Source organism: Rattus norvegicus, chromosome 7, assembly GCF_036323735.1.
Source record: "Rattus norvegicus strain BN/NHsdMcwi chromosome 7, GRCr8, whole genome shotgun sequence".
In the NCBI taxonomy this organism is placed as follows: Eukaryota; Metazoa; Chordata; class Mammalia; order Rodentia; family Muridae; genus Rattus; species Rattus norvegicus.
Window position 1 is genome coordinate 94654704 of NC_086025.1, and position 19846 is coordinate 94674549.

A 19846-nucleotide genomic window follows, 5' to 3' on the forward strand; every position below is an offset into this window, starting at 1 on the left:
CAAATATAATTGTAACTGTCTTTCAAATGATAATTTGTAATGTAAAACATGGATCAATTCAACATCAGGTTACAGAAAGTTTATTTTCAACATAATATAATTTTTTCAACATAATAATTTGAGGATTTTACATAATACACCTAGATCACACTCACTTCCCAGTCTCCCTGGTTCTCCTTCAGTCCTCTATTCATGTCCTCCCCTTGCCAAAATTAAGACAATAAGAAGGAGGACTAAGTGGAGGAAGACAAGGAAGAAGAAAAAAGGAAGAGAAGAGAGAGGGAAAGAAAGAAACCAAACCAAACAAAACCAAAACTCAAGTCCAACTTTCATTGCTTATATACTTACTGAAGCATGGTCAAACTCCCAGAAGCAACCCCACAAGAAGCCATCAAGTGCGGAAAGTTGCACTTCAGCATCCTTCTCACAATTTTTAAAAGTTGGATTCTTGCCTTGGCTGTTACTTTGAAGGGGGTGGGGGTGGAAAGCAGGGTAGACGTCACAGAAGCCTTCTATGTCCTTTCTCAATTGTGAATCTGCAGTCATCCAGTCCACTGCAAAAGTAGCTCTCTTACCTTTTGTAGTCAGCAGGAACATAGAGCATAGACTTCTAAATGGTTTCTGGAGACAGTATGGGCCATGGACGTCTACTTAGCTTCCAGTGTCAGCATATGCCATGAACCTCAGCACAGTCTTCATGGCAATATAGACCACAGACAACAATAGAGCCCTCAGCTGCAGCATGGATGAGGGACAACCTCATGGCCTTCAGTGGCAGCATAGGCCATAGTCATCAAATTGGCCTCCAGGACAATATGGGCCAAGGACATTACCCTGTTCTCTGGTGGCAGCATGACCCACAGATAACAACATGGCTGCAGATGGGAGCACAGACCACTAACACTGGCCTGGTCTTTGGTGGTTGTATGGTCCACAGATATCAACAAGGCCCTTGGCTGCAGCAGGACCACAGAACCCAAAGTGGCTCTCAACAGCAGCTCTACTACAGACATGGGAATGTAGGCCACTCACACCACATGGCTTCTGGTGGCAATGTGGCCCATGGCTTCAGGAGGCATCACAGACAATGGACATCTGCATAGCCTTCAGTAGTAACATGGGCCACAGACAATGACATGATCTCAAGTTACAGTAGGAACACAGACGTCAACATAATTTTTATAGATTATTTGGTGTTTTCCTCTATCAAATGCTATATCATCTGAAAATGGGATTATTAGAACTAATCCTTTTAAACCATTATATACTCTTTACTGACTTGAACCTCTTCTTTCGTACTTTATATTCAGAAAGTACTTAGTCTTTTCCCCCTGGACTAAATCCACACCTTTCTAGGCAGGTTTTCTACCACTGAGCTAAATATAAGTCCTTGATTCAACCATTAACTAATACCTGTGATGGCAACTGTGTGATCTTTAACTGGTTAGATCTAATCTTGGTTGTTGAGTATTTATCATGACAGGATGTTGTTACTGTAAATTGATATTTATATGTCTATGAAGATAGTCATTTATTTTTAATCTTTATTAATATGATATATTTTATTGCATAATATACTGCAACAAATCTATAGTTTTAAGATCAATCTTATTTTTGTTATGATAAATAATAATTCATATAGCATTAATTTACCATGAAAATGCTATGGATTTTTGCATCTACTTTTATAAGAAATATAGTTTTATTGCTTTTTTTCCATATGATATTTTGTCAGGTTTGGTATGTGAATACTTCTATCCTGCTAGACTTAGTTCTATAATGATTTTTCTTTATTGAAGACTAAGTGAAGAGTTGGTATTAGGTCAATTGAGATTGACCACGTAAGGGACTGAAAGAAATAAGAATGACTAATTGAGTCTGAGAATTGTGAGAGACACCATCAGTGCATGAGGGCATACAGCCCTGCTGATGATACATTTTCCCTGACAGTAATTAACAAGGGTGTACAGCAGCTATAGAAATGCTCACTTCTTTCACCTCCATTCTTATAAACCCCCTTTCATTTCTGTCAGACAATCTGCTGACTTGATATTCTTTGCCTAGCTCCCATAGGGACTGAGCTTGCTACCTCCAAAAAAGAACACTAGAGAAAAGAAAGGACATTTTATGCTGAGAAAGGAGCAGGAAGAAAAGAATAAGAAATAAGCTGTGAATTTGTGATGGACAACAATAAGGATTAGTTTGTCTGAGAAGTAGCTCTTCGTAGGGAGGTAAAGGAACATAGGTCTGGAGAGAATAATGCTATGGCTCATGGGATGATTTATAACTATAATGAATATCAATGGTTTTGGAACCCTCATTTATGACAGTTTGCAGAACTGCAAAGCATCTTTCTCAATTCCCATAGGTTCATGAAACAAAGAGTATGGTTACTACTCTATAAGGGCAGAGATTAAAGCTAATGGTCCCAGAGTCTACCCATAGTTGATAGAAAAACTAGACCTAGACTACCATATCTCATTTCTGATGAAGGGACAAACCAGTTGTCAAAAACAGCACATGGCTGGACCTTCATGTGACTCATCCCATGCTCTACTCATAGTTCATTGAGTAATGATCACACTTGAATGAAAGAATGATTGGGTTCTTCCAACCATACTTGGCAGATAGCACTTGTTCCCATGGGGCTCACAGTACAGACAACCCATGGGAGGTACAAAGGCTTAAAGGAGTTTAGTTCACTTTCATTTTTCAGATGTGTGAGTCCATAATGCACGATTGTTGAGATGTTACTGTTTCAGAAGATTCCAGGATTGGGTTCATCTCAGAGCCTCTTAAAATAAGGTAGCATATTTGATGCTATGATAGATAGTTTGGATGGTGAGTAAGGATTGAGGGCTATGGACTGGCAGCTGACAACTGAAAACCTTATTTTATTTTCAGGTCACCCCTCAGCAGCTGGACAAGGTATGTGTAATCATTTTGTGTTTAGAAAGGTAAGTTTGTCTTTACCTTTAGAATCTCTTGGGAGGTCTTTCTGACATCTTATATCAAAATATAAGTTCCTTGTATTGGAATTTATCAATATTCTGGATAGTTAGCTATAAGGTGATATTATAAAAATTATAGAATTTTTAATTGAACAATATATTTTATTCACATAGTAATTAGAGAACATCTTTAAGTTTTGCTTGATTTGGCACAAGAAATATGCAATAAGGAAGGCATGGGCCTGAATCATACTCTTCAGAGTATGCCTTCATACCAAGAACTATAAGTGATTATGCTCACTTATTGGGCCAGGGTTATCTGATATGGCTGCCAGGAATTAAATCAGACCATTTGAAGGTACCACAGCAAGACTAAGACTGTGATCATTTTATTAAGAGCAATCAAACTTTTTATTCCTTAATCAGAAACATAATATAGGGGTAATTTCCAGGATCAATATGGTTGTAGTTGCCAGAGTATAATGATATTTGAAAACTTAACAGGGTACACAAGAGAAACATCCTATACCAATTGTCCCAACAAGCTTCTATGCTGCCTTGACTTCCAAGGGAACCTACAGGGAAGCAAAAAGCACTCTGAATGCTTTGCTGCTTGAGTATATTGGTCTCTCAAGAATTGAAAAGCCTCTAATCTGAAAATTCTATGATAGATCCCTCTCAAGGCAGCTAGGCCAGGCCCAAGAGTAATAGGTTCTTCTAATGAGATCACTGAGCATCAGAGGACTTCTCCATGAAAAATCCCTACTGCATAACTCCTAGGAACCCTCTGAGTTTGCAAATAATTTATGTGAATGTCACAATTTCTCTGAGAAACTTCCAGTCCAGTGATTGATTGTATTGCCATTGTTATTCCTCATTCCAATGGAAAAGAACCAGGTCACTTACATTTATGCATACTTTTATAGTGATCTCAAAAGGTTCCAACCAAATTAAATATTTGCTCTAATAATATTTTGTATTTTCATAACATTTTGTAATTTAAAAAAACAACATGAATCAATTTGTTTGACTTTTCTTACAGTAACTGTTAAGGAGGTCAGACAGCTGGTGGCAAGTTAAGGAAATCATTCTCATTTTACACATGAGAAAATGGCCCACAAAGAATTTCAATAATTTGTTTAAATAATGTGACTAATTAATGGTAGTGATGGTAGGGACCAGAATGTAGGTCTGTTAATATATGGGCCAGAAGATTATAGACAAGTCATGTCTAGTCTATAAATCATGGCACTAGACATAGGATCCATTTTTGAAATAAGATATATCCCTCTCCCTAGGAGTGTCAATCTACAACACCTATTAGGACATATTTCGAACAGTTTGTGTGAGGGTCAGAATTGAAGTGAGAATGTGAATTGAGGAGCCTAAACCAGAGGCCTAACAAGTCTAAATGAGAGGACTTAGGAAAGGCTCAAGAAGTAAATGAGACATGGTTTTACTCTTTAAAAATTGGTCTTTGAAGAACAAAAGACACGTTTTCACGGTAGAACATCATGGACAAAGATTGGAAATTGGGGGAAACATCTTCATAGAGAAACCCTGAATCATATGACGCTTTTGATTATTTTGTTTTGTTTTGGGGATGATGGGAATAAACACAGTACTTCCTACATACTAGTTTACTACACTGTCACTAAGCTTAATTCCCTGATCTGGAACGTGTGTGATAAAGGTGAGTATGGCAATTGAATGGAGTTAGAAAGACAGCTGAGGTCAAATGGTTATAATTCTGGTCCTGGACTAGCTCAGTTCTTCCAGTGCTTGCCTAGCATCTCAAGTCCTTAGTTTCATCTTTAGCATGCCATAAAACACACCATGGGGGTGCATGCCTGTAATCCTAGCCTTGTAAGCACAGACTGGAGGACCAGTAGCTCTAATTCCTAGTCAGCTCCACAGTTCAAGGCCAGCTTGGGCTACATAAGATCCCATCTCTAAAAAGAGTTATGATTTGATCTTATTTGAAGAGGCTCTACTTTTATGGCTATGGAATATTTCAGAGGATTATTAAATAAGAGGTTCAGAATGCAGTTTGGAGGAATTTGCGTAGAATACAAAAATTTCAAATGCCCATTGTGAAGTAAAAACAAGCAGATGAGTAGAAAATCTAATGGGGAAAAATCATTTTTTCTTGAGGAAAGCAAGCTACCTGATATTAAGATACCTTGGTATCTTAATGTTATGAACACCAGTGTAGAAGATGAACATATTTTCCCTTGGGGTGAGCTAAATATGTTATAGCTATTGGTGTTAATTATAAATAAAGTTGGATTATCACAGTCTGGGTAATGAGCAGAGCCCCTACACCAATTGTAGTATTAAATATTCACAACAGTTTTGTAAGGTATGTGTATTTGTTACAGGTGAGGAAACTGAGTCACAAGGCTGATCAGTTTATTGTTAATGATCTGAGAGCTGATGCATGACTGGGTGAGAATTGCAAAAAAAAAATCAGTCAGGTTTGTCAAGAATCAAAGATAAGACTGATTAAATGTAAGAGAAATAACAGAACCTATGAAACCCCATTTCTCTAAGACTGCGCAAGGCTAGGAGTTGCTTTGTGTCCTATACATCAAGACTAGTGACATTAAAGACACTTCAAACACACTGGTATCAAAGACTCCAGAATCCTTCCTGGAAAGTAGAAGGAAGCATAGCTTCTACCAAAGAGCAAACACTACTTTTTGTTACTTCAAAGAAATATACATTCGGATAAATGATGGGATTCTAGGCTCCCTCAGTGAGAACCCTGACCCTAGGATTTATAGCTACTAAATAGTCAAGCTATTGATTTGTTCACCAGCTTTTTGGATGTACTAATTTGGCATGGCTCGCCATAGCATATATGACTCAGGTGATTTGGCCTTTAATGAGCTTGGATCTTGTTGCCAAAATCTCAAGTATATGATTCCAAAGAAAAAGAGACTTGGTTAACGTGAAATGTTTAGGTGCAGTGACTGAGTGAATGGCAGTGTTCCCAGTTATCTTTGAATCTAGCCAGGAAGTACAGTTCAGACATCAGTGAAGGGTCAAACTTCTGCCTTTATATGTATCTGGTTCAATGCTTCTAAACAATGTGGAGAAACCTTTGAGCAAAATTTGGAATGGAAAATCTTTGCAGCCATGGAAAAGTAACAGAAACTCATGATGCAGATTTGTCTCATGAGAGACACCATCATCTTCCCCAGTTGTTTGTTCAGCTTCAGCATTTTAACAGAAAATGAGAACTTTTAGGAACAATGGCATTCTTACTTCTTCCCGCTATTTTTTGGAGGGAGCAGTGTTCTTATCCTAAGTGATCTTTCCAACTGTGTTTCTTATTATTTTTCTCTAACCATCGCATACTGTTATAATCATTCTATCGTGTCGTCCATGTTCCATTTGTACCTATGTTTGTCTCTGCTCATTGAGTTGCCTTCACATTGCCTAGAGTAATATATCCTCATGAATAACAGGAAATGATATGAAGGTTTAAATGTTTGGATGAAGTGTTGGTAATTCTATGAAAACTCCAATCATCTTTCAATTAGAAGTCTATGTTCCTTCAAATATTTCAGTTCCTTTTCTTTACTTCTTATTATTTCTTGATGATTCATCTTGGAGCTTTTATGTCCATAAGCTGTCTATACCTCTGAGCTGTCCAAGGGTACTCAGGAGGATGCTATATAAGTATCTAAGGCAATTCTTGTTTGTGCCCTGTGAAGCAGAACAGTCACACACGTAGACATCTCGTCTCTAGAGGTTCTTTCTCATTTCAGTCTCCTCTAATCAGGGGTATTCTAAGTGTCTTTTTCAGTCTGAGAATGAGGAAAAATATATGTTTTTATGGTCCCTGATTTGCAAAGTCTAATCTTTTTAGTTGGAGTATACAAGTAAAAAAATAAATTTCTGAGTGCTGAAATGCTATGAAACATGGGCAAAGCCACTGGGACAGGATAGAACAGAGCACGTCCTTTGAGAGGATAGACAATGATACTTCAATGACTACATGAGTGAGAAGGGATGGAGGGAAGCTTCCTGGGTTCTGGAGGCTTCAAAGAAGGAGTGATAGAGTGAGTCTGGAGTTAGTATGAAGGCACTTTCATGGAGGTACCTGTTTACTCACTGAGTAAGAAGCAAAAGAAAGAATATTGGACTTTGACTTGAATACATGTGGTAAAGCAGAGCATACCAGAGATGGCATTATCAGCGTTCTTGAGATGACATGTTAGAGGTATCCTGACTAAGCCAAGGGGAACAGGGCTTTGTGCTCAAGTGTTAAGCAATCATTTGATAGGGGCTGACTTAAGAATAGGTGTATATTCAAAAATATAACTTCCTTTTATTAAGATTGCAGTCTTTCTGTGAGCCAGTGGTACTCATAGAAGCTGAAATAAAAAGTGGCTGAGTGTTTGGAAAGGTCATTAATGGCTGCATTTCTGTTTATGTGCCTTTGTCCATGGGAGTGAAGTAGAAAACAATGGCACAGCCACAGATAGAACTGTGGGCTTCTTAATGGCATCTCAATGTCCTCCAAGGAGATTAGTTTCTATCAATCATTACAGTGGGGATGAAGATGATCCCATAAGCAGTGGTTCTAGTCAGTAATGAAATGGTCCCCTATTGGTAGGCAATGCTTATAGGAACAATGCCAGACAGCCCATCAATATGTGCCACCATAAAATGACATCTACATGGTATATTACTCAGTAAATGACTGTTGAATGAATAAATGACCAACTGTAAGCCATTTTAAATTGCTTAGCAAGTTGACTACTCTGTTATATTTATGTCTTCTCACTACCTTTAAAAGCTCTTTTTGTTTTATTTCTCATTCAGTCTTAGATTCCACTCAGAATGTCAATCTTCTTGGTCTCATGCTTCGTGTATTTTGTATTTTTCATTCATCTTAGATTTGAGGGCACATTTTCTGTGCACTGAATCCTCTTTGGCATCAGACAGAACTTTACTTCTTTGTTTGTTTTGCACCTGAGGGAAGGTTTATGAATTTTTGCTTGATCATTAGCACATTTTTATTTTGTCCTAGATTGGAAGTGGCTCACTGATAGCATTACACACTCACCACCCAGATGGAGATAGGTCCTTGAGAAAGCTCAATCAGAAGACAGGGTACCTGCTTAGTTAAATCTTTTACCAACTGCCAGGATCTTACTCAAGCCCTTTGTGCTGGAATCTAAGTCTTAGGTGGTCTAGGGTTGACCTTTATAAAATTAAATACAGAATGGGAAAGCCATTGATACAAAGAGATACAAGCTCACAAAAAGTTCAAAACAGAGTGTCGTGAGTCAGAAGTTTCTCATAGCAGTAAGGGATGGATTAGAAATTAATTAACCTTTCTAACCCTTAGTTTCCTCACCTTCTAATTAGTGAGAACAGTATCTATATCACATATTATTAATATCAAAGGAAATGCTGTTATGAAATACTTAACTCATAATACCTAGCATGTAGTCACTCTTCAGTAAGGAAGCATTTGATGTTAAACATGAGCTATTATTATTACAACTCAAGGGTGGAGAATAGTAGGTATATTAAACAAAATACTTGTCTCTTAAAAGCAACCAAAATTATAATAAGAAATAGTAGTCAAATATGATGACTAAAAGTGAGATTCACATTGGCAGAACAGATATTAAATATATTTTCATAAGACTAGAGAATGGGATATACAGCAAGAGTACTGACTTCCAGGAAAAATATTTTCCACAGTATTTTGGCAAACAATCCAACTTACCAGTTATCTTTGAATCTATTCAGGAAGTACAGTCTTCAGACACAGCCCTCCCAGTTCTTATTTTAAAGAACTGTATTTGAACTGAGAATATGGGACAAACAGATTGCAATTAGCTTTATTTTTCTTCACCATTCTCATGGTCACCCATATAACCCTCAGCTTCCTTCACATTTCAATTGTGACTAGTTTTGATGGATAAACCCATCAGAGTTGATGAGTAAAAGCTTAACAATAGGTCCTTTTTGCCTTGTTTCTTTTCCTGTGACAATAAATGTGAGAGGCAATGCTTCCTCTGCCTGTTTCCATGTCCCTTCATCCCCTTCTCAACCTCATGTCATCTTCATACATAATTTACTTAATGGCACCTACTGAGTTTCATGAATTTTACCTTATGCACATGGATATAGATCAGAGTTTCAATCTCTAGCCAAGGCTATCCTTAAACTTACTTTTGCATCTCTCTTCAGGGTGCTGAGATACAAGCACATGCCACCATGATCAGACAGTATTTGTTTTAGTCACTTCACACTTTAAAATACTTTAATTATTATCATCATCATGACTGCTATTGTGTGCCATTAGTCCTTTAATTTCACCTTTGTGGGAACTCTGGGGACTGAATTCAGGTTGTAAAGTTTATACGCAAAATGTTTTTACTTGCTGAGACCTACCAATCTATATTCTTATATACGGTAGTGTAAAATAATCAATGTGCAATGCATGAAGTTCTTTTTTAAAAAGTCAACTCAGTAAAAAGGAAAGTAAAATGGGGAAATTGTAATTTAAGCTTCACTAAATCAAAGACCTTATTAAAAGAGATGAAGTTGCCTATCTGAAATGTACAATTATTTATTTTGTGTTGTGGTAGACACACTTGTGGAGGTTAGAGGAAAACTTGCTAGAGTAGGATATCTTCTTCTACATTGGAAAATTTAATCAGATACATATAATGGCAGAAATTTGACCCCCATCACTGGGAGGGTAATGTCTGAAGATTGTACTTCCTAAATAGATTCAAAGATAACTGGGAACACTGTCATTGATTCAATGTAGGCTCACTAGGTACAATTTACATTGGCAGAATTGATGTCAAGAACTTTTACCCACTGAGCCATCTCACCAGCTTAGCATGAGGTAACTAACAATAAATGGCAATTTTAAACTTTGGTTAAACAAAATGAGTGAAGTTATTTATGAACATTTACGATGAGTCTGAAGAAAGAGGATATGTATATTTCAACTAGTGACAAAATTAATCTAGGCCAGAAATTTCTATATTACCAGGAACAACTGCAATAGAGACCCACAGTTCCATTTCCAGACTGCAAGCTTGTATACATGTTAATTGTATTAAACAGTGCTACAAGCAAATATCTAAGAGCTTCAGTTCAAAAAATAAAACACTTCCATTTGGAAAGGCATATAAAAGTGATTTACAGGCCTCAAAGCCTCAACTTCCTAAAATGAATAGTGTAAATACCTGTCTTACAGGGCTATTGTGAGGCTCAATCAACAGCGATGTATGGAAAGTACCATGCATAATTGGTGCAGAGGAAGCACTAATAAAAGTTTGTTATGAACATAATTAAACACTTCAAAGCAGCACACAGCTCTCAGTAGTGCTTGACTATTTACCAGTCTGGCTGGTGAGGTTGAGTGCCTGAGATGCTGTACGTTACAGCTGTATTGATGTGGTCTTTTGTACTAAACTCCTTTCTAGTTGAAGATTGCTTGATAACATGTTTTCTTGGAACTTACCTTCCATAAAAAAGGCTTTCCCATAAAGCTAAGGACCTTACTGTAGTTCAGAAAACTGGGTGTTACCCCTGCCGCGTTCTCTCAACTCCATAGGCACATCACTCAGAAGACGCAAGTTAAGTACCTGGGCCTCCTAAGGAAAAGTGGGACGCCACTTTCTGCCATTTCTGCTCTTCTATCTCACTATGAACACAAGCTTCAACTACAGTAGGGTTTGTTTTGCTTGCTTTTATTAACAATGGATTCATTTTCTAAAGAATTACTGTCCTGTGTAAAGCGAAGACATTTTATGTGTTGTTCACAATGATTGGCAATTATTGACAAATAATTGACAGTCCTGAATGTCACACAAAGAAGACTTGAAAGCAAGAAATACTTCCTGGTATTAAGAGAGACAAAGGATACTGATAAAGGGCAACTTGCCAAGACAGTGTAATAGTTTAAAATTTCCCTCTTTCTAAATCCAAAGCAGTGAATCCCCCACATCAAAGTCTGAAAAATTAAAAACAAACAAAACAAACAAACAAACAACAAAACAGTCCATGGTCATATGCAGATGGTGCAATAACCCTGTTTGAGTGGCTGAAGTTATAATGTCAACTTGCTAGGGAAGATGCACCAACTGATGCAATAATGGTAAGCCTAATTTTTCTGGGGTGGGGCAACCAGGAGCTCTCATGTTAATATCTGAAGCTTACTCCAGATGAGAACATCTATGTCTGGTACAGAAAACATGGTGAAGAGTCACAGCTATTTCCCCTGCTATAGTCCTGAACTCCAAAATGGGAATCTATTGTAGTTGGCTAAATGATCTGGCAGTCGGACTTCCTTCTAAACCTTTATGACTTTGTCTATATATTTGTGCTGCTCTCTACCTGCTAAAGAACCTATTGAAGTGGACAGTAGTTAAGACAGAGACCTAGGACAGCTCAAAGTTCTGAGAACAAGTGATTGTGAATATTCAGGCATATGAAGGATGATCTGTATCAAGTACCCAATCCCCAAGGCTCAGTTAACATCATGTGAATATTCTTTGTGCCAAAGAATAGAAAGGAGTGTTATAAACTTTTGTCTTATCAACATAACTTGACTATTGTAACATGTACTTATATTAGCTTTCATAATCTACACAATAGCTGTGCAGTCAAAAAATTCAAGCACAGAAACAGATTGAGGAACAATTGGTGTTTGATGGCTAGCTGCTGGGTACAGAAAGTGACTTCTCTGGGGGATGATATAGACACTGGGAGGTTATCCATGCTTCAGTGGATAAGAAGGACTAACTGGACTTTGTCAGCTGAAAAGATAAATAACCAGAACTTGCAGATAGGAAGATGTATTGGTTCTGGGAAAGGTGAAAGGGGAGAAATGTATCGATAGGCTCAGGATAAACTGAATGTGTGTATGAACTTTCTAAAGAAAGGAATTGTAAAAAATAAGTTGTACCAGTAAATTAAGTTTAATAAGTAGTTCTGGAATAAATGAGTATTTATATATCACTCCTAATTAAAAAATGAACTCCATAACAAAAGCAGTCATCTAATCTGAATACGTATAAAAAGTTATACACATACATACATGCACACATACATACACACACATGCACATATACATGCACACAAACAACAACAACAATAATAAATTGATACTTTTTAAATGGCACCAAGCCAGTCTCGGTGGCACATACCTATAATTTCAGTTCTGGGGAAGCAGAGACAAGAGTATTCCTGGGTCTTCTTATTAAGCTAATCCAGCCAAATTCATATGTTCTTGGTTCCAAAAATAAGGTGAACAATGGTTAAGGGGGATGCCTGATGTGGAAATCCAGTCTCCACAGATGAGCACACACTCATATATTTGTGACCATACATATGAACACCCATTAAGAACTCCTACTATAAAAGCTTACACTCAACAAAACTGTAAGATTTGGATGAAATGGACATTTTTCTAGACAGATACCAGTTACTGAAGTTAAATTAGGATGAGATAAATCATCTAAACCGTCCCATAACCCACAAAGAAATAGAAGTCATGAAAAGTCTCCTGACAAACAAAAACAAAAACAAAAACAAAAACAAAAAAACCCAAAACAACTCAGGATCAGATGGATTTAGTGCAGAATTCTATCAGACCTTCAAAAAGGACCTAATAGCAATATTCATCAAACTATCCACAAAATAGAAACAGAAGGTATCCTACCCAATTCATTGTATGAAGCAACAATTATGATTATACCTAAACCACACAAAGATGCTACCAAGAAAGAGAACTTCAGACCAATTTCCCTCAAGAATATTAATAACAGAATACTCAATAAAATTCTCACAAACTGAATCTAAAAACACATCAAAACAGTCATCCATCATGTTCAAGTAGGCTTCATCCCCAGGATGTAGGGATGGTTCAATATAGGAAAATCCATTCACTATATAAATGCTGAGAAAAAAATTGACAAAAGTCAACACCCCTTCAGGATAAAAGTTTTGAAAAGAAAATGAATTCAGGGGCCCATTCTTAAACATAGTAAAAGCGATATACAGCAAACTAGTAGCCAACATCAAACTAAATGGAGAGAAGATTGAAGGATTTCCACTAAAATCAGGAACTAGACAAGGCTGCCCACTCTCTCCCTACCTATTCAATATAGTACTCAAAGTCCTAGCCAGAGCAATTAGACCACAAAAGGAGGTCAAAGGGATACCAATTAGAAAGAAAAAGGCCAATATATCACTATTTTCAGCTGAAATGATAGTATACTTAAGTGAGCCCAAAATTTTCACCATAGAACTCCTAAACCTGATAAACAAACTCAGCAAAGTGGGCAGATATAACATTATCTCAAACAAATCAGTAGTCTTCTTCTAGGCAAAAGATAAACAGGCTGACAAATAAGTGAGGAAAATGACACCCTTCACAATAGTCACATATAATATAAAATACCTTGGTGGGACTCTAACCAAGCAAGTGAACTATCTGTATGACAAGAACTTCAAATTTCTGATGAAATAATTAGATCTTAGAAGATGGAAAGATCTCCAATGCTCATAGATTGATAGGATTAATGTAATAAAAATGGCCATCTTGTCAAAAGCAATCTACAGATTCAATGCAATACCCATCAAAATTCCAACTCAATTCTTCACAGTCTTAGTAAGAGCAATTTGTAAATTCTTTTGTAATCACAAAAAAACTGTAATGGCAAAAACTATTCTCAACAATAAAAGAACTGGGGGAATCACTGTCCCTGACCTCCAGCTGTATTACAGAGCAATAAAACTGTACAGTATTGGTACAGAGACAGGCAGGTAGATCAGTGGAATAGAATTGAAGACCCAGAAATGAACCCACATAACTATTTGAAGATAAAGTGAGGAAGAGCCTTAAACACATGGACACAGTGGAAAATTTCCTGAACAGAACAACAATGGCTTATGCTCTAACATCAACAATAGACTAATGACACCTCATTAAATTGCAATTCTTGTGTGAGACAAAGGACACGTCATTAGAACAAAATGGCAACCGATTGGGAAAAGATCTTTACCAATCCTATACTGATAGAGGTTCAATATATACAAAAACTCAAGAAGTTAAGCTCCAGAGCATCAAACAACCCTATTACAAAATAGGGTACAGAGCTAAACAAAGAATTCTCAATTGAGGAATACTGAATGGCCGAGAAGCACCTAAAGAAATGATCATCATCCTTAGTCATCAGAGAATTGCAAATCAAAACAACCCTGAGATTCCACCTCACATCAGTCAGAATGGCTAAAATCAAAAACTCACGTGACAGCAGATGCTGGTGAGGATATGGAGAAAGAGGAACTCTTTCCATTGTTTATGGAATTGCAAGCTTGTACAACCACTCTGGAAATCAATCTGGAGGTTCTTCAAAAAACTAGACATAGTACTACCTGAGGACCCAGATATACCACTCCTGGGTATATACCCAAATGATGCTCCAACATACAACAAGGACAGATGGTCTACTATGTTCATAACAGCCTTATTTATAATAGCCAGAAGCTGGAAAGAACCCACATGTCCTTCAACAGAGAAATGGATACAGAAAATGTGGTACATTTACTCAGCTATTAACAACAATGAGTTCATGAAATTCTCAGGCAAAATGGATGGAACTAGAAAAATATCATCCTAAGTGTTGTAACCTAGTCATAAAAGAACATGCATGATATGTACTCACTGACGAATGGATATTAGAGAAAAAGCTCAGAATACCAAGATACAATTTACAGATCACATGAAGCTCAAGAAGAAGGCAAACCAAAATGTGGATGCTTCAGTCCTTCTTAGGAGGAGGAAAAAAATACTCTCAGGAGGAAATACTGATACAAAGTGTAGAACAGAGACTGAAAGAAAGGCCATCCAGAGACTAAAACACCTAGGATTCCATCCCACAAAGTCACCAAATCCAGACACTACTGCTGATGCCAAGAAGTGCATGTTGACAGGAGCCCAAGAGGCTCTGCCAGAGCCTGACAAATACAGAAGTAGATGCTTGCAACCAACCGTTGGATTGAGAATGGGGTCCCTAATGGAGGAGTTAGAGAAAAGCCTGAAGGAGCTGAAAGGGTTTGAAACCCCATAGGAAGAACAACAATAACAACCAACCAGACACCCCAGAGCTCCCAGGGACTAAACTATCAACCAAAGAGTACACATGGAGAGACCCATGGCTCCAGCTGCACACATAACAGATGATTGCCAAGTTGGGCATCAATGGGAGGAGAAGGCCTTGGTCTTGTGATAGCTTGATGCCCCAGTGTAGGGGAATGTCAGGGCGGGGAGAAGGGAGGGAATGGGTAAGTATGTGGGAGACTACCCTCATAGAAGCATGGGGAGGAGGGATTGGATGGGGGTTTCCAGAGGGGAAACTAGTAAAGGGGATAACATTTGAAATGTAAATAAAGAAAATATCCATTTTTTTAAAAAAGGAAGAAAGAAATCAGAATGGAAACTTTGTCCTGAAAATTCTTCCCTACAGTGTTATCTATAAACAGCATTAACTTTGTGTGAACTCTGAGAAGACTCTAGGCTTCCCCAATAAATGACTTCATGTCTGGACTCAGGCCAAAACATGTGTTAGTTGTGATGTCTTCTGGAAAGATGGAGTCCTGACACAATGACCCTTTATCTAAAGCCATCCAAATCCTTTTCCTGTCTTTCTCCTTCCTTAGTTATCTCTGCTCCAGATAACCAGGTGATGGCTGCTTAGAATAGAAAGACCAGACAGGGTCAACATCACTGTGCTTAGGGGCACATATCTTAAACATGTTAAAGGGAAGTTGGAGTTCTGTCATCCTATTTTCTTCTAGTGTCCCTTTGTTTTCTTCCGTTTAAGGATGTCGTTTTTAAATGTCTGCAATGTTTTTATTGATTTAAGGAAGAGAATAGCATTTCTTACGCCTGCAGACCAGGTCCTTAGATAACGAACTTTTACTATTTGTATAGGTCCGGGGTTTGTGACAGATATTGCTTTTAAAAGTCTCCAACTTTTTTTTCCTCCTACAGTTTATTCATATAGATCTTCTTAGGTGATTCTCTATACAACCTAAGGTCATTTCTTACTTATCAGTGCCATCATGGTCTTTATCTTGGTGAAGGCCCTTTATTAGAAACATGGATGAAGGGACATTCAGTAGATCACCATATCACATAGTTATTGTATAAAGATGAGACTCAAGTCAGGACTTCTGATTCTGGATTCCCTGGCCATGACCATTCCACCATGGTTCATCTCTAATCTGATAGCTGCTCTTTGTATGTGTTTGTATGTGTGTTATGTGTGTGTGCGTGTGCGTGTGTGTGCGTGTGTGTGTGTGTGTGTGTGTATAGTGCATGTGTATATAAGTGTGTATGTGTGATGTGTTTGTGGTATATATGTGTGTGGTGTTTATATGTGGTATGTATCTGTGCGGCACCTACATGTGTGTGGTCTGTTCTTGTGTGTGTGTGTGTGTGTGTGTGTATGTGTGTGTATGTGGTGTTATATGCACACGTGTTCACACATAGAAGATAGCGGTCCATGGTGTGTCCTCTTTATCTTATTGTCATTCTTACTGAGACAGAGTCTCTTCATAAACCTGGAGCTGGCAGTTTGGGCTACACAGGATGCTAAGCAAGCAACCAGGATCTTCCTTTCTTTGCTCCATTCCCCAAGCATGGAATTACAGATACATTGAGACCAGGACAAAGTTACTAGGGATCTGAACTCAGTTTCACATCCTTGTATAGCAAGTATATTACTCATGGAGTTATCTCACCAGCTACTCTTAAGCAAATTCTTGAAGAATTAAATCATCAGAGTATACATCACGAGCTATAGGCTGTTCTTCTATCAGTCTTTTTAGAACGGTCATAGTCAACTTGTGTGTAGCAAAGTTACTTACTTCATCTCTGTTCTCTGGAGTTTAAAGGATAGCTTTTGGACAACATCAGCACATTTGCAGTCAGCATCAAGAACACAAATCAATTCCTGAAGTCCTATGGAAAGGGGATAGTTTCCGTGAAACTATTGCTGTAATATATGGAGCACATATCAAAGTCTTTATTAATAGAGATACTCTTAGGGTAACCTTTTGATATTACAATCATTATAAAATCATATAGTAATTTATAGTATCATATAGTCCATCCAGAACCATGGTATATATAATAGAGATCAAAGTCTCCAAACTGCAATTCCTCATTTTACAGTAGTTTATAGAGTAAAAGCCAATGAACAGAGAGATGAGGTCAAACCACTTCTGAGTTTATGTGGAGTCTTACAGTGCTGAGTTCTAGCAGCTAGTATGGCTCTCTTGCCATTGGGCTATACTAAGGTGCTGAAAAACACCTTTTATGGTCAGTTAACTTACACAGATTCTGCCATTTTCATTTAGCACCTACCTGTCAAAAAAGACAAAAGAAAAAAGAGAATAGATAATGTTAGAACATAAATACAGCATTTTGCCTTCACTCTGCAAGCATCTTCCAGAGTGAGAAAAGCTTGAAGAGGTAAGTTTGCTCTTGTCTTAGTTGTTCTCAAATCCTATAACTCAGTAAGTTTCTGTTCATGATCATTCTAGCCTAGTTCTACATTACTGCTTTGAAAAAGAAACGAACATCTCCCTGAAAACTGAAAAATATGCCTTTATTGAATATTGCAGAATTGATGCTTATGGGTATAAAATAAATATACAAACAACAATTTTCTTTGTTGACATGTATTTTAGAATGTGCCTCTTCCATTGATTCCTCATAAATTCCATATTTTATGAACAGTACTGTGTACTAATTTTCTAATTGCACTCCCTGCCCTTACTTCCCTATATATTCCCTACAATGTATACTTTACATGTATGCCATTTGTCTTCTTACTACAATATTGAAGGCAGAAAAATTTTTGTCACCAAGTATAAATACCTCAATCACTATTTGTGCTTCACGTGCTTCGTGTGAGTGCATACACACACATACACACACACAAACGTTTTTTCTAATAGGATTAATGCAAAGCTGCTATGACATATTCCAAGCAGCTAGGAAGGAATATTATTATGCTAATGACTATACCCTCTTCCTCAGGACACCAAAGTCTCCCTATGTATAGAGGTATATACATGTATATATCCTGATCTGAACGCATGTGCCTGTCTTTATGTCCTGATTATATAGCTTGACTTCTATATGGAGTGTCAAAAGAAAATACAAATTCCCACCCATGCTAACAAAAAATAAATAAAATGTCTCATCCATTAGCTGACTTCAGCTATTCTTTCACAAATTCTTCAACTCACTTTGCCTCAATCCATGTTTCTCTGTTGCTTAACTCTAGCTATTTTCTCCATGAGAAGAATATATTCCCTGTCTTTGAGAGTTTGGGAATTCTTTCTATTCTTCCAGATATTTTACAAATCTCTCATATCTTCCAAACTCAAAAGAAATCACCCATTGTCAATGATAGTCATATATTGCCTAGCTTTTCTCTATTCATATATCTAATATGAATCTATTTTTAATTTTCTTCCTGGTTAACCTGTGTTAGGGTTGTATATGTCTAATGGCAATATTCTGTCTGAGGAAGACTCTGGCTGCTTTGCCTTTCTTTACCTATGGCCATGCTAAGTCATGGAGGATTCTAAATGTCAACTGCCTATTGCAGTCTACTGTATAATCAGGCACTCCCATAGACTAAAGTGTTACCTCATAATGATTGCTTTTTTTTTTAAAACCAACTTTAATAGTGAGGAGATGAATGTGTTGGAAGGAATAGAGGGAGGAGAGGTGGACATGAGGGTGGATATGATCATATTTAACTATTTATATGCATTCAATTCTCAATAAAAAGATATAAAGGATAAAACTAAAAAATTGGAAAAATAGAAAAGTAAAAGGAGAAGATATCCTAATAAAACACATTTTATGATAATGACCTATTTCTCATCTAAAACTCCACTATTCACTTAATAAAGAAAAGTACCTTCTTCCGTTTGTGTTATATTTATTCATAGACTGCATTGCTGGGGGTTGTATGAATGCTAACTATGTGCAGACAGCATATCGCACAGCCACACACATGAAGTGTGCCGCTCAAACAAAAAAGGGAAGGAAATGACAAATTCTGCCTCTTCTGAGGGCCAAATCAGACGAAATAGTCCTTTATTATAGTAAGTGAGAATTCAGCTCAAAGTAAACAGAGCCGACAGATAATAAATTGTTTAAGCATCAAATAAATAAAACCCACAAGAAATAAACTCTCTTTATTATGTCTAGAAAACTTTAGAATTTATCTATCTATCTATCCAGTGTGACTGCTTACATTATGAAGATATAGAGCCAGTTCTTATATGTCAGAATACGGTTACAATAACATAACTCTACCTAAAAGTCAAAGTTTTTGGTCTGCAGCATCAAAAAGACAAGGGAATTAACTTTCCAGAGAAAAAGTAAAATGATTCATACTGTAGGTTCCATTTCCTCTCATTATATCAAGCATTGACGAAGTTATATCTATGGGTGGAGACGAAAGTGGATGAGAAGAAAAGAAAAAGATGTAACTTGGTTACAAAGAGAGGAAGGCGGAGTATCTCTTGATTGGCATGGAATGTAGAAGACAGGCCAAGATTTCCTTCAATCTCACCCCGAATTTATGTGCCCTGATGTGTAGGGAAGCTCCCCAACTTCTCAGAGCCTCCATTTTCTTCATCTGTAGTTTCAGAATAATGCCAAATGATATAAGGGTGTTACAAATATTTTATGGCAGAGTATATTAAATTGCATAGACGGGCTAAATGGAAGTTGGTATTAAGGATGTGACCTTAAATCTCTCTTATCTCTACCAGTAAATAGGGGCTGAAGGAAGGCTTAGTGGCTAAGA

At 37.3% G+C, this 19846-nt stretch overlaps 1 long non-coding RNA gene across 3 annotated transcripts in view; it reads left to right on the forward strand.

Annotated features, from left to right (window-relative positions):
• LOC120093668 (uncharacterized) overlaps positions 1-19846 on the forward strand; it is a 265733-nt gene that overhangs the window by 161136 nt on the left and 84751 nt on the right. For all 3 annotated transcript variants that reach the window (XR_010053407.1, XR_010053408.1, XR_005487150.2), the window contains one exon: positions 2905-2928. This is a non-coding gene — a long non-coding RNA (uncharacterized LOC120093668). The remainder of the gene's footprint in view (positions 1-2904; positions 2929-19846) is intronic.